Genomic DNA, 16,954 nt, shown 5'->3' with positions numbered 1-16,954 from the left:
GCTTCAGTGGCTTCAGCTGTTCTTACGATACTTAAAGCTGCTTCAGCTCAGAGAAGAGAATAACTTTCCACCTGACTGAAGTTCCCATGGTGTGCAGTGGAAGGCGATAAGCAGGTTTCAGCAATAAACTCCTGCATTGTGAGACGATAATGCGCAGCCAGGTCCCCCCATTTTGATTCAAGGGTGTCTTTTTCTTTCCCCCCTGTGGTGGACTAATCACAGCTCCACTTTGTTTAATTGCAGCAAAGAGAGAAATGTGTTTAAGAAGTCATTCTGGCCTCCTTTAAATGAATGCTCAGATTCTTCAAAGACAACAAACAGGATGCATAATAAATAAGATTTAATTTTCAGATCAAAATAGGCAGAGTTAAAGTTTTTTGTGTTTTGTTTTTTTTAAACTGGCTGATATGGAAGAGATGCCTCCAAAAAAGAAGCTGCGGGCTTGGGGGGGGGGAGAGGAAAGAAAGCAGCTACAAGTGGGATTAAAGTCTTCATTTTTATGCAGCACAAGCTGTTTTTGCATGGTGGGAGGATCAGTACAGGAATAAAACCTTCCCAGAATTAGTGATTGGTAGCCTGCTGGGCACTTTGCTTCTGATAAAAATGCTTGTAAAACTATGTCAAGTCCTTGATAATTGACACAGATTCACCCACCATAGTTTTACAAATAAGACCTGGAAAACCTTGGGTGCAATGTATTGTAAATTATGGCTCAAGGGTCATGAACTCCATAGTGCAGGGAGGGTTGGGTGGGAAAGCATTTATCAGTCAAAGCATTATTTCTGAGACTGGAAAAAAAAACTAAGCTCCAAACCGAGTGTGCACTCCTAACTCCACTAGAGTCAATGAAGAGAGCCACTTCAGTGGGTCTATAACCAAAATGCTTAAAAGGAAAGGTGCTTTTGATTTAATGTTTATAGTTAGCTGGTTGACTGGAAGAATTCTTAACTTTTTCTTGGAGATGGATTTGGTTTTCAATTCTCCTAGTTTTTTTTTTTTAAAGTCCAGCAGAACTTTCTCCTTCTTGGAGTGGGAAAAAAATTGCTAAACGTGATCCGTAAATGTTTGCAGCTTTTCACAAAATAGAAAATTGGCATGATCTAACCAAAGTTAAGCACATACTTAACTCTCCAGTTGATCTTTCTGAGTCTGAAAAGTGCTTCACTTTGGATTGTATTATTATTATTATTTATCACCCGCCCTTCACCAGTAGATCCCAGGGTTACAAAATCTAAAATGCAGTATTAAAAAGAATCAAAACACATTGTACCATCCTTAGACTTTTTTATTTTATTACAAACAAGAATCTAAATTTTCTTTCCAGTTTGTGTTTTCTGCTGTGTTCAGGATATAACTGTTCCTTTCAGAAGAGCAAATATGCATACATTTGCAAATCACTTATGGCCAAACTTTTTATCATATGTGATTTGACATGCCTTTTGTTACCAGCAGTCACTGACTGTGAACTGTGAGGTCTCATAATTCTGAGCAAGAGTTTAGCGTAAAATAACCTTCAAGAGCATCTGCTGTGGGCTTTCTCTCTGGGTTCAGCTGAATATGTGAGGTTATTTGAAATAGTGAAAAGCTACACTTGGAAAGTATTTTTTTGTTTTGTAATGAATGACGGAGTTCCTTTTGCTGGGCCTCTTCTGAATACAGCAAATGACTGCTTCAAAATGAAAACCACAACGTGTTTGAATGTAGTATTATGCCTCGTTGCTTTTTGAGTGAAAGGCGGCTTTAAAAAGTTAGGTATATCATTGCCAAAAAGAGCTAAATAGTATTGTCAGCATTTCGAGAAGGAATAGTTTTTTTTCCCCAGCCCTCCCCCCAAAACTCCATTCTGGACAGCTGTTAGTGACTTACCAAACTTTTCATATGGATATGTATGTTAATGACAGGCAATGAACTGGAGATGAAGAGCCCCAAACACAGACCGAACTCTTCAGTGCACATCAAAAGCCTTTACAAAAGGAGCAGTAAAGAGGCAGCGATGGTGGAGCCTTCACTTTTGTACACTGAATTAGTTCTGCAAGCAATGAAACTGATCTTTTCTCCTTGCCAGAAAAGTCTGGTGATTTTTGTGAGTCTCATTAGCACACGAGGCATTTGTGAAGATAATTGACTGCCGCTGATACTGCTGGCTGTCACAACAGTGTCAGGAGTGTATGCGCTTTTTTAATAGTTTGTATTCCCCCCCCTTCTTTTTCTCCCTCCCTTTCTTTCATTTAATGGTTCTGCAAAGATGTGGGCATTCTGAAGATCTGCAATCCTGCTTGATGCACAGAGGGGGGAAAAGCACCTTGTCATTGTGAATACAGCAGCTTACCTTTCAATTTCTCTTGCTACACTTGTATTACAATTATCTGCAGATAGATATAGGCTAGAGTGGGGGGACATTATGCAAATCTTAGGTAGGTGGCAGTCAACTAGCCTTGTGTGAGACAAATGTTTGAATCTTGGTGAATAAGAAAGCGTGAGCGGAAGGCCCCAAAATGGCAGGAGGATAAACAACAATACTAAGAGAGAAAGCAATCCAGGTTGTTGAAGTTCCTTCCCCCAACCCCACCCCCCCAGCTCTAAGTAAAGGAGTAAAGGTGAAAACTTGAATGGCCGATTTAAAATCTAAAGGAACTCAAACCTGTGGGAAAGCTGTGTATTGAATGAATTGTGGGAAACCTGGATTTCACATTTCTTTGGGAAAGTGCCTATTTTCTTCTCTTTATACAGCACTGGCAATCTGGTGTGACTGATATCCATTTTGCTGGCACTTTAGGCGCACTCACACTTTTGCTTTCACTAATATAGTCTTGTTGCATTCAATAGGGTTTGTTTGGGGTTTTTTTCCACCTTTGTGAGTGCAAATTGAATTTACACTGAAAGCCTGTGTGCATATGCACAGGCATCAGTGTAAGAGAATAAATTATGACCAGTAGCATCTGGCTGCGCTTTTGTTCAGCAGTTGGAGAGAGTGTTAATGCTGTGAACAGTAAGCCTTCAGCAGCTTCTTATAATACTACCAGAAACCTAGAGATACAAAATACATACTAATTTTTTTAAAAAAATCTTTCTACAAATAAACATATTTGTAGCTTGCTGTCTTCACTCATTCCTTCATTCCCACTACACCAGTTTCCTCGACTGTAATATTAAAGAAAATTATGAGAGTAGGGGGTAGGAACTTTAAATATATATATTTAATACATGATATCTAGCAAAGTTCCTTACACCAGATATATTAGTGAAAATTCACATGAGAAGTGTGGACAGCATGAACAGTAACATTGCACTCCATTGTTAAAACTTTTTTGTTGGTGTCCAGTTCACACCAATCTGTAATATTATGCTGGCACAGCTCCATCCTATTTTTGCACTGATCTTTAGGCTTTCCCTGATGTGTGACCCGGTCATTTATGAAATGTTCTGTTCATCTGTAGAAATGTTTTTTATTGCTTTAGAGCTTTTTTTAAAAAAAACCACCTCATTTTTATCTTGTACACCACTTTGATAGCTTCAGGCTGTGAAGCACTTTGTAAATTTATAAAATAATAATTATAATATCAGGTAATTATTTACAGTGCAATCCAAACCATGTCTACTCAGAAGTAAGGTCAGTGGGGCTTATTCCCAGATAAGTGGGTTTAGTATTGCAGACTTAGTTTGGAAAAAGAGTTGTATTGAAAATATTGAGTATGTGGTCTGTTTTTCAGGCATAGTGAGGTCTTACTAATGTGTGTTTGGAAATGAACTTCCACATGTATCAAAACTATTAATGTATTCAGAAGATCATTTCTGAAAAGCTTCAGTGGACAGCGCATTGTCACATAGACCATCCAATAGATTTATAAGTGGTGGCATGGGGGATTTAAGTCACAGTCTTATGCACTGTTAGGCTACTTTCTCATTCAAGCCAGTAGAATTTAAACAGATTTGTTATACTCAAGATTTCAGCCCTATGGTACAATTGTGATTGCCCTAAAATCTCTGTTTGGATAAGACTTGAGCCCTAAAGATACAGTCACCTGAACACAGGTGATCTGTGATAAGTAGCAGCAGAATCTGGACATTTCAGTTTAAAGTATAATCTGAAATATCTAAAAGTAAAACTGTTGTGAGCATATGCAAACCAGCATTAACTATGGTTAAGACAAATCAGGGTTTCCCTTACATCAGGATTTGAAACAGCAATTTGAAGTGAGCTCATCCTGGTTTAAGCAAAATCCAGGTTAGCTTTAAACACTACTGTCCTGGTTTGCATGTAACACTAAACCATGGCTTAGTGTGAACATGTCAGTGAACAGGTTCCCAGAAATGAGATTGTGACCATTTTACTGCTGCTCCTCCAGTCAGACTGCTACCACACCGCTATGAGGCAAACTATGATTTGGCTTAGTATGTTCTCCAGATTTGGGGTTGTGGTTTGTCATGTTCTGGGCAAACCAAGAGCTGTAACCATGGTTTTTAATTAGTTTACAGCTCATGGTTTGTCTGAAGGAGACAAACCATGAGCCTGAGTTCAGAAGACATGCTAAGCCAAACCATGCTTAGCTCACAGCAGTGCAACAGCAGCAGAACCAGATAAGGAGCAAAGCAGCTGTGATTTCTTCTCTGGGAGCATACACATTCACATTAACCCATGGTTTGGTTGAGTTCTACATATGAATGAAGAGTGGTGCCAATTAACTGCATAACAATAGTTAAGCAGATGTGGGGAAGAATGTGCTCCAAAGAGGAGAAAACTGTGCAGAAGGAAGATCTGACTTGTGAGTCTGACTCCTGACTTTATTAATCATGGTTAATAAGACAACCAAAATTATCTCTGTATCAGTACAGTATTGCTGAGGAGGTCACAGATCTTTAATCCCCTCATCCTCAGAAACCAAAGTCTATATGCACTGATCAATAACTACCCAGCCTTTGTAGGAAAACCTCAGAGAAAGGACAGTTCCCCAAGAAACCAAATTAGTGAACTACTTCTCTGGTTAACAAGATTTTCCTGTTTAGCCTAGGGATATGGCTGTATGGAAGATGAATTAGCATATCCAATCCTGAAAATATGTGTTGGGACTAAAGAATCCCTAACATCCACACAAATTCCAGCCCATTATGTCTTGTCTTACTTTTAGTGAATAAATTATTGTTTTCCCTATTCTGCCTGACTCTGACATATACATTCCTGAATGCTATGAAACTATCTTCCTCCTAATGTTTTTCTTGGCTAAGCATACTCTCTCTATTCAACCATTCCTTATAATATATCTGGTGCTTCTTCATCTGTATGGCTCTTTCTGAAATCTGTTTAAATGTGCATTCTGCTTGAGCTGAGTTGCCCAGGACAAAAGATACTACTTAACAGTAAGCATTTGAAGTAAAGTATTATTGCTGTTTTGCAAGTTTTCAGTTATCACCACAAAATTTCCAACAGAACCAATCGTTTGTGCTAGTTTTCAATTGATCTTCATCATAAATCTTATTCTTGTAGAATTTCAGTTTTGTTGATTTGTGTTTAGTGCTTAGTTTTTTATCATCTCTAAATTTAACAGTCTGCCCAGTTTTTCATCCAAGTTGTTAATATAAAGTGTTGGAACAATCCTAGGTCCAGCACAAACTCCTAGCAAACACCCCCTTGCTTCTTTTCTTCTGAGAGTTTCGTTTAACCTTTTATCTCACCCTTGGAAAAAACACATGCTACAAACACAACCAGAACAGCACTGAGTCTATGTAAATGTTAGACCTACTGAGAGGGAGTTAAACTGTACTGTACCCCACCCCACCCCAAAGCCAGCCCTACCATTAGCCAGAGTGAGGGTAGGGAGGCACACACTTGCAGTTTTGCTGCCTTCAGTGCACCTCCACCTCTGTTTTCTGAATGTGGGGAAACACAAAGCCAGGCAAACCCCACCACCTTTTACTCCAAAAAATAGTAAGTTGCAGCACCAGGGTGCTTTACCTGGAAGTCAGCTTCACACACACTTCAAACTGATTGGCCATCAACCCTGTTGCCACTCTGAGATGTTTCCAATGAAAATGCTTTGCTGTAGGCTCAATACAGTGATTGGCTCAATACTTTGCTGTGGGAGGTCCTAATCAGCAGTGGGGAAAAGAGATGTGCCCAGGTGTGGGCAGAGTAATTTCAAAACGCAGCCAGTGAAACTGGCCTGGCTGCTTTTTAAAGCAACTAGTGTGTCTGCAACCTGAGGCAAGCACCTCAGATGGCAGATGCTGGAGGTAGCAGTGGCAGTTCCCTAGCAGCTCCTCCTGAGCCCCCCAGAGGCTGTTCTCTGTGTATGCCACATTATTATTTTATTATTATTTATTAAATTTATTCATTGCCTTTTATGGAAAGAAGTTTCAGGGTGACATTAAAAATACAAAACTACCATGAATTAGGCCAATGCAAGAAAGCCATGCAATTGATCATCCACCAGCTATCAATAACAAGGAAAATATTCTTTCCCACCCAACTAAAAGAACAGGCCAAAATCAAGTCACTGAGATCCAAATGTCTTGGAAAAGAATGTCTTTGCCTGGTGCCTAAAAACTATATTAAAAGAGAGAATGTGATTGGCTTGTTCTGCACTCCTGAAACTAACTAACTTGATGCAGGTGCAGTGGACTGTCCCATGCCAGTAGTGAAGTAAAACTCACCTATTAGTCTAGTTGGCTTCTGTATGTAGGATGTATACAGATGGGGGGGGAGTGGACCATATTTTCTTTTGCCTCAGGCACCAGAATGTCTTAGATCAGCCCTCTTCTCTCTCAAAGTAACAGGATTGGCTGTGTGAGGCTGCTCTTCTTTCTTTCTTTATTTGATTTATATCCCGCCCTTCCTCCGGCAGGAGCCCAGGACAGCACAACAATTATAAAAAGGGCTCTAGAAAAAGGGACAATACATGATTGGCTCTGAGAAGGATGCACAACCTAAGTGCAGTAGCAGCTGGCGGAGCTGCATGGGAGGAGGGCAAAGTTGCTCTCCTGGTTTCCTAATGCTGGAATTGCTGCTGGATTGAGGATTCTCAGTCAATGGGTTTCAGTCGGGGTTCCTACTTTCACTCTCCGGGGCTAGTTTTCTCCCTAACAAGATCAGAAAAGATGGATAAACGTCCCTGAAGGACAGTTTGCCTTTACTGATCTTCTCCTGCAATGTGCATCCACATTTGAGTACTAGGGTCCGTACTTAGTTGGCATAGCCCAACAGCAAGGGCCTACACAAATGGAGAGCTGATTCACATGCTGTGGAGAATGTATGTATGTCTCTTTCTCTTTCTATTGGAATCACGATGGAAGAAAGCAAACTTCCACCCATGTGCAATACAATTGGAGAAGGCTGGAGAAGATTTCAGGAATAGGCTTATTTGCTGCTTTTCTTGCCCCATGCTGATGGGAAGGAATGTCACTGCACATGCTGACCTCCTATCCTTATTCTAGCTGGCAGCCTCAGCACCTAGCTTTTTTTGAAATCCTCTACACCAGGTGTGGGGAATCTTTAGGCCTCCAGATATTGCTAGACTATAATTCCCATCAGTCCCAGTAAGCATGACCAATGGCTAGGGAAGATGGGAGCTGTAGTTCAGCAACATCTGGAGGGCCAAAACTTCTGCACACTTGCTCTATACCTTGCTTAATCTGGGAGTAGCTGTTTTGCCTATTAGAGGAGAGCAGATGTTCTAAAGTAAGTGAGACACCCACATTCATGTATCCTTTTTCATTAGCATTCAGGTATGTTGATCTCTTTTGGATTATTGGACCCTTATCGTTAAAGATTTAGCTCCCAAAACACTAAGTAAGAATGTGGCATCACTGGTTGGACCCCAGAAATAGTTTGTGTGACTGGCTATTCACTGTGTTCAGGAGTAGTTATAAGTGTGCTTTTCGGTACCTTTTTACCAGTAAATATTGGGGGCAAGTTAATATTATGATTTGTTGATACAACCCAGATTCCATCTTCCAACAAGTAAGTTTCTGTGTGTGTGTGTGTGTCCAAAAGCAAATATGGGCTGAAGTTCTAACTGCTAAGATGACAAAATTAGAACATGGGAAATCTAACATGATGCATGCAATCAAAAGTAGGTGTATATCTGATCATTTCTAGACAAGAGTGTAAGGGAGTGATCTTAGAAGGCAGGGCTTTGTACTGATGTCAATCTGATGTCAAGGGGAGTCCCACAAATGTAGTGAGAATCTTCTCATTAAGCTTTCTCTCTCTCTCTCTCTCTCTCTCTCTCTCTTGTGTTGTTATTATTATTATTATTACTCATTTGCACCAGTATTCCTTTTTCAGACATATATATACCTATCTGCTTCAACAAATGTAGCTAGCACAAAGTTTTTAAAGACTGATGATCTATTTAACAGTTTGAATTCTCTCTGTGTCTGTGCAGGGGCATTTTTGCAGCTTGGTTTCATTATTTGTGCAAATTTCAATTGAAGCATTATGCTGAATAATTAAGGGAAATAATACAGTAGACAGGTTATTCCCTGTTTGTTTGCTTATTTGTTTGCATTCAAAATTTAGAAAGTACAGCTCCATTAAGTTAAAAATTATTTTACAATAGTTAAGTGATTAAGGTAATAAAGGGGAGTGGATCAAATAAAGAAAATACTGAATTTTAATCACTGAAAAAAGTAGACAAGGTTTTACCTTGCTGCTTCTGTAGACCATAATTGCTGCAGTCTAGACATGGGAACAGATGCATTGTAGAGCTTTATTATATCCAACGTTTGTTCTCCTATGATAGTCTAATTATTTAGAAAATATAATCCTGCCTAAATTATTTCTGATTTGAATAACACAAACTATTGTTTTGCTGTGGTTTATCAAATGATAATTGTGAATAAGAAGACAGGGAGCATATCAGTGTTTTTATGGGAAACTACCATCTATACAGAGCAAGCTATTTAAACGTACTAACATTTTTTATTCTGCATGCTAATTAGATGGTAGGTATTTTTCTAGCTATGAAAAAGAACCTTAACTTTGTCTTATGTAGAGCACAGTTCAGGAAAATCTTTCAAGATGAAAGTTCATTTATAATTGCAAAAATTAAATCATTCTGAAAATAACATGAGATTTTACATCCAACTATTGAAAATGTAATTTAGTTTAAAAGAAATAGGTTTTTGTACAGATTTGATTTATATCATTTTACAAGAATGGTGCCTTAGCCTAAATCTGCTCATAAAATATGGCACTCACACCATATTTTTCACTGGGAGATGATATTGTCAATTATCATCAAAGGATGCACAATCAATATGAATGATTCACTAAACTTAGATCCTTCAAAATACACTTTCACATTTATTTTTCAGAGATGCATCCCCAAAATGCAAATCCCCTTGTCTAACTTTTTCCAGCATTTTACTAAAGGTACAGTGTAGTTGTGGCCTTAAAAATAACAATAAAATAAGAACTTTACTTGAAAGATATGGCCAATACCAGCATCTTTTCAGTGGCTTTCATGGAAAAAAATTAATAGTAACCAGTTTCTTCCTCTTAACTAGAGGCAGAAAAAAGCATGGTACTGAAATTATTTAAATTGACTGAGCCTTTTAAGCAAGTAAACACATTTTAACTAGTATTTTTCCCATTCCCTCCATTCATGCCTACTATAGAAATTAGCCTTCACTCTTCCTTCACTTACACATGGATACACACACTTGCATGAACACAAGAAAAATTTCTATTCTCCTGTCAGCATTCCTACCCAACAATAGTTAGATTAGTGGAAATGAGGGCCTCCTCAGAGAAAGGGCATTCAGCCACAGAAGGCTCCCTGCAGGAACAGCTGGTAGGGGTTAATGGCTGCTGAACCTCACAGCTAGGGCCTATTCTCTATTGTGTGTTCAACTCCTGGGAAGGAGGGAGACTTGTGACAGCTTCTGGGGTGTGGAGGATCAGAGGTGTAGCAGTTAGGTCACAGAGGTAGTGTTCAGTGGAAAAGGCTAACCTTGGATTGGAAGAAAAATGAACTCTGAAATAGCAATGGCAAACGCTGAAATCTGTGGAAAATTGTACACAAACTACCACCGAGGAAGCCACAAAGCATTAGTTAGCAGCATGCCTTATAACCTTTTAAATTCATATTGCAGTTGTTTAAAAAAACCCACAATTGAGCAGAGATGTTGAATGAATTATTCATAACTTGAAGTGGATGGAATCCAAGTCAGAGCTGCACATGCATACATCTAATGTATATTGTTTATATTGGTGCACTAATCTCTTAGTGTTTGGTCCTCTGGACTACAGCTTAAATACTATATCAAACACTAGCCAGAAGGCCTGGGTGATCATTTAATAAACAGCATGGTTAAATTTAAATAGGGAATTTTGAATAAGTATACCTTTCCCTCCAGAGTTGAGGCCTTTTCCACACAATATTAGTCTAAGAACTTAAGGAAGGAACTCTCTTTAGGGGAATATTGAGAGTTTGGCTGCTTTCACACATGGGGTTGATTGCGTTAGTTTAATGGATTAAAAAGATAGCACTTCTGTCCCGATTTCTAAAATCCCTTTCACACTGCAGTACCTGTTGCGTTAAGGAACAGCAGCTTTTTCAGCATTTCACACAACGGTCTTTCACACGGGTTGTTTACGTCCCTCATCCATTATACACATGTGCACTGTTCCCCACTGTGTAGGAGGTCTATGATATTATCCTATCACCATGCAAGCCCTCTCCCTTTAGAAGCTGACTTTTTAAATTGTTTTAGTTGTATCAAGACAGGGGTGTGTGTGGGAAATGCTGCTGCTATCTGCGCCAATGCCGGAATACCGGTACAGCGTTCGTCAGGCAAAACCCCCCCCAAACCCAGCATGACTAAAGGGTGGGAACACACTGCATGCCAGGATGCCTGTCATGTGAGCGGCTGCAGCTAGCAAAAAACTCCAGCAATCTTCTGGCTTCCCAGCCTTGCTAACAGATTATTTCTGGTATCATTTATCATGGAAATTTACGCTAAACTTGCACTACATTCCTAGAATTCCAGAGCTAGCTTGTACATTGTGTGAAAGATCAAATATAATGCGCAAATTACCAAGTAAGAAATAGTCAGAATAACGGAATATATGCAGTGTATTAACCAGTTTGCATGTCACAGTAAACCATAGTTAGTGGTTTGCTGTGACCATGCCTATCTGGGCTATTCTGCTTTTCTCATTGGAAGGAAACAAACCACAATTCCTGTCTTAGTATCACATCTGAACCAGGGACCATGGTTTGTTTTGCTCCCAACAAGCCATGAACAATAAGCCATGATCTGGCTACAGATCATGGTTTGTTAGGAGTGAAAAAACCCACAACCCCTAGTTCAGATGTAATGATCAACAGTTTGTTTTGTGGTGATGTGATCAGGGAGGAGCAAAGCAGGCATAATTCACTCTTGCACAGTAAGCCATAGTTTATAGTGCAAACATGGCCAATGGAATACTGAGTATAAATATAAACGCAGAGGTTAGATTCCTATTCTCAAATATTTTATATTTGCAGAGATTTCTTAGGGCTAAACTTAGAGAAGTTTACTCCCTGTGGAAAGGGCATCCAACAACCTAGACAGAATATTCTAATAAATCTCAGCCATTGGCTGCATGAACCTCTGGCCCTCCTACTTTGAGGTATTCTTTAATCACATTAAGTTTGCTGTGGTTTTCTCCATGCCACTCTGTCATTCAACATCTCCTAGACATCCGCAAAAGCCCACATTTAAATCTACTTTATTTCTATCAGTCCAAGAGCCTTCTACATTAGAGCTGTTACATGTTATATACGCTTAGAACATTTCACACCTTTAAAAAAAGTAAGTTCCATGTTAATGTTGCTGCTTTGACTGAAATTCCTAGTTGTGTTTATTTAAACATTTGCCATTTAGGAAAGAGAAGGGGGGGGAGAGAAAGAGAGAGAAATTGTTCCACTTGGGATTTTCACCTGCAGCAGGAATCCATGAGATATTTTCATTGAGTACACAGTGAGTCCATCTGAAGAGTGCAATGCACTCATTAATGTTCCTCCAGTTTAGATTGCAATGGCTCATTGGAAACCTGAAGCTAATGCCTGAAGTGTTTTAGAGGATACTTAAGACGTGTTGAAGCATGTCATGCATTTCAGCACATCTTTGCATCTAGGTGAAAGGGATTTTAATATCATCAATTCCCAGTTTTCAAAGTGAAAGGCAAAAATTCAGCAGCTCAAATTGGCAAAGTGCCTGAGCTTTATCCTGCACATTTTTTTTAAAAAAACCACCTGGTTAATTATGACAAAGGATTTATACAGTGATTTATGTTGTAGAATTATTCTCAAAGCTTTTTTTTAATTAACTGCAGTATTCATGTTACCTGGGGAAGTTAGGATTTATTCCAGTCTCAAACTTTTAAGGCAAATGAAACATGATGGCATAGTGAGTCAATAGCAATGGCCACAAATTTCCCACAATTCACTAGATGCAATGTTCTCAAAAAAGAAAGATTTCTTCATTTGTGAATATTTCTAGATCTTAATAAGCCCTATGCTCTCAAAGTAATATAAATCCCTATGTGAGAAGATTGAGACCAGATACTTTCAATGAAAAGAGCATATTCAGCAGGAGGTTGTCATCTTATGACTGTTGTGAGGCAGGATCAGGTCTGTTAGCATTTTGTCATATCTAAAAAACTTGGAGTTCAGGGAATGTCAACATTTGCACAAGACTGTCTAGAACTGAAAGGGCCATGAAACAAAATTGTAAGTGGGTATATAGTAAGCCCAATAGGCACATGTTAAGGAAGGTTACAGAGAAATGCAAGAGGAAGTAGGTCTAGAGAATCAGGTCTTTAAAAATACTCTCTACTGCATGACTTTTTTTAAAAAAACCCCTCAAAATATGGGGAAGGAAATCACACCTAGGCTTTATTTTTTAATGTTTTACTTCAGCTCTGATAAATTGATATGAATGACTACAAACAAGGCTCATTCAACCACCATGATAGTTAATAATGACAGCATGATTCACTGCCGGTGTTAAAAGATGCCTTTATATTTCCTGTTTTCTTTCAGTAAAAGAGAAGGTGAGAAGGAAGGGTGTATTTGCTGACCTTATTACACCTATATTCAACTGACAACATAAAGATACAAAGGAATCTAAAATTAAGAAGTCAGGAAAAAATATTCCAGTGACAGACTTTTATATTATGGGTTTGTTACATTTAATAAATTCCTGATCTCCCTGGAGTATAGCAATTGATTCCTTTTAAAAAGTGGTTAATTCAGGTTTCTGAAACAAATTTAGGAAAGGATGCTGTTTTCAAAAACCACAATGCTCTTTTTAAATCTACTATGAAGGATAGGCAGTCTGCCACACAAGATGTGTGAAATGAAAGGGTTAAGCTTTTTCTGACTTTTGGATACAATGAAATTATGACAGGAAGAAAATTGTGCCATTTTAGCATGAAAATGCTTGTACAAATACTGTCGTTCCTTCCTTCTTACTTTCTTTATAATGCCTCTACGATAGCTAAGATGACAGACATTTGACAGGTATCTGTAAGCATACAACCCAGGCAGCTCATTAAAGTTTTTCTTTCTATGCATCAGCTTTCACAAAGGCAAAAACCCATTAGCATTGACTATTTTGCAGATTAGAAGAATTAAGGGCTTCAAACGTTGGCTTATACTAAGCAATGTCATTTGTGAAGTGATGTTTGCTTTATTATTTCCCTTTCTCTCCCTCTGAAACCAGACTGACATGACTTTAGCTCAACGTAGGGCGTAATGTTCAAACCCAAGGACTGGCTCACCGATGAAAGGAAACACATTCCCTTTTTATACATGACTGGAATGGCAAAAAGGGAAGACTTACATGTACTATTTAGGCTCATTAGAGTCCTGATTATGATAGTTCTCCGGTGTAATCTTTAATCGACTTTGACACTAGATTTGCCCCGTTACAAATCCTGTCATGCAAATTAAGTCATTTGTGTTGTTTGATATGGAAAGATCTGCTATGAAATGAAAGATTAGTTCACAGATGAGGCACCAGAGACTGATGCCCTTGTGCACCGTGCAACTGATTACAAGGATGAGAGCATCCATTTTTACACTGCTGTTAACATTTAGGAAAGCAGATTAAATTAACGGAGCTTATTTTGCTTCGTATACGCATCTATTTTGACTAAGATTTCATAACCCTTATTATTTTGCTACATAAAAAAGAGAAAGTAGTTAAGAGGAAATATCACCATTGCAAAAATTAATATATAATTTTAATGTATGCTTTTTGTGTGTGTGCCTTGAATGAGATGGATTTTTCCCTCCATTTTGGTGATTCAATATGGCTGAAATTTTGACACCCCAAAATGGGAAAGCACAGCAGCCTCTTTTTTAAACGGCATAACTTTAGCAGTTTTAAACAAAATATTGAAGCAGCATCATGACTGGAATACAGCCAGACAATAAAAATGCAGTGCAATATAACTCTGGATTTTCTTCTTCTCTGAGAGTCATTTATTTGTCTTCTGTTCTGGTCACAGAGCACCTGTGCTTTATATAATATAGTAACATGTGTGATAGGTTATTGTTGCTTTAATTAGTTTAGATGCATTGGTTCGATGGAAAGTTCTGTTAGGAATAAATAAATAAATATTTCAATGCAATATGTAAGTAATAAAATAATCTTCACTCTTAATATTTTGTCAAAATCAGCAAAAGAACTATGAATTATGTGTGGATTGAAACTAACACTGCATAATAAGGTCCCTACTTGGTACCATTCAATCAGTCAGGACCACCAAGAGACGAGGCAAAGGGAACAATTGTCCCAGTGTATGGTCTCAAGACAGGCCTCTCCCAACAACCTCCACTGGCTTTCTGGGGCTTAAAGAAATCTTCATGCTGCTGCCTTTTTCCTTACAGTGGATAAGAGCTGATGTGCATGGTTTTGATTCTTAATGCACGTGGGAAGGCTGTTATAGGATAGCAGACTTCCAGAGTTGAAGCATTCCTTGAGTCTTGAATGATAGATCCCTAGAAAAAAGCCACCAAGAAGGAAAAAGGGCGGGAAATGGGGGGTTGGAGAGAATGTCAGGAGAATAATAAAAAGAACACTGACAGAAAAAAAATGGCTGAAAAACACCCAGGGAAGCAAATGGAAGGACTCACTATGGAAAGGAACACTGAGGATGAAGAACAAGGTAGAATAAACAGGAAAAAATACAGTAGAAAGTGAGGCTGATATAAGAATGTATGAGAAACCTCCCCTGGTTGCATTTCAGCTCAGGCTCACCCTTAAGGGTTAAAGCCCACGAGGACAGTCGTGCTGCATACACAGGCACTGAAGTGAGGAAAGTTATTTGGAAAGATGGGAGCCTACAGCATTTTTCAATCTTGTGAGATAAAAGATGTGTGAACTGCTGTAATATATATTTTATTCAGGGGACATGGTCATAACAGTGATATATCTGATTCTGCAGTACATTGAGACACATTATATGGAGATTCTGTGGAAATAAATACAATAATGAGGGCATAAGTATAGCAGCAGAAGTAATAAATATCTAGTATAATTCTAACTAGAAAAAATAGTTAGGATTATACCAGAGCACCTATGAAATTATATGAAGACAGAACATTCAGCCAGAACACCTTGGGAGGTTTATCAATGCCTAGACAGGTTGAGGGTTGTTTGGCTTGAGATATGAATGGATGCCGGTTCTCAATGAAATTGTCAGTATGCTTTTGCCCAGTGCAGACATGAATTTGTTTCATGTGCTTATTGAAGAGAGTTGCTTTATGCAGCAGAGTTCATTGGAGATAAAAAAAGAATATGAAAGAGAGTGGTGTTTATCTGAAACAAAATAAAGTCATTTTATTAAGAAAGCACATGTGGATAGGAAAGCCTAATCATCTACACCAGCTACATTCAAAAGATGGGGAGAGAGAGTATTGTGGGAAGAAGGAGGAACTGGAAGTGATGACAGCCCTGAGAATATCAGTCTAACCAATCAGAGGAAGTAACTAGTTACAAGCAACGAATTACTTGTAATTCATTACTTTTTTGGGTAACGAGTGGGTAATTCCTTTACATTTTGATTGTAATAGAACTAGGAGTAATTTTACTACTTTTGTGGAGTAATTGTAACGTTTCCAGCATTACTTTTGGGCATTACTTGGGGGGGGAGCAGGGGAAGTCTTCTGCTCCACTGATTTGTGGATGAAAATCACGCGCCTCAAACTGGGCTTCTGTGCAGCATTGCTCTTTCCTCATGCTCTGTGGATGGGTAGGAGGCGACGAGGGAGGAGGCGGAGAGTGAGATGGGGTGGAGTGGAGAAAACAATTATTTGAAAAAACAGACTGTGGTAGTGAAGAATGGAGTGGAGGGGAAAAGGAGCCAGAGGTCAAGAACATGGATAAAGGAGGAGAAGGAGGCAGCAGCAGAACAGAGATAAAGAACTGTGGAAGTGAAAGATGACTCGTGTGTGTGTGTTTGCACTTGGCACACAAAGTGGCCTCCATCACCCTCTCTGGCTACTGTGCTGCATTTGCAGTATTTTAACTGTTTTGCATCTCAGGGGGAAATGTTTGCTTGAGTGAGTGTCCCTTAGTTGGTAGCGGGGCAGGGTCTGGGAGGTGGTTAAGTGAGAGAAATTATGCTTGCTGGCTGAGTGGAGGGTGGGGTTGCACTTGGTTTGACGTCCAAAGATCTGAGTAGTGGCATCAGCCTCCCTCCCCACCACCCTTACCAGCGGAGAGACCACCATTGCTATCTTATGAATAAAAATAATTATTCTACTACCTCTGCATGTTTGTTTATTTTTTTAATGTTGTTTTAGGCTACCTAGATGTGCAGCAGCCAAGGCCAGCACCTTGTAGGCTTTTTTTAAGTAACTGAAATGTAATTGTAGTGATTACTTTGGAGGAAAAGTAAAGTAATCAGTTACTTTCGGAGCAATTGTAATTGTAACAGTAATTACTACCTTTTTGGACC

The sequence above is a fragment of the Rhineura floridana genome, chromosome 10 (genome assembly GCF_030035675.1).
Source record: "Rhineura floridana isolate rRhiFlo1 chromosome 10, rRhiFlo1.hap2, whole genome shotgun sequence".
In the NCBI taxonomy this organism is placed as follows: domain Eukaryota; kingdom Metazoa; phylum Chordata; class Lepidosauria; order Squamata; family Rhineuridae; genus Rhineura; species Rhineura floridana.
Note: the sequence above shows the minus strand (reverse complement) of the source record.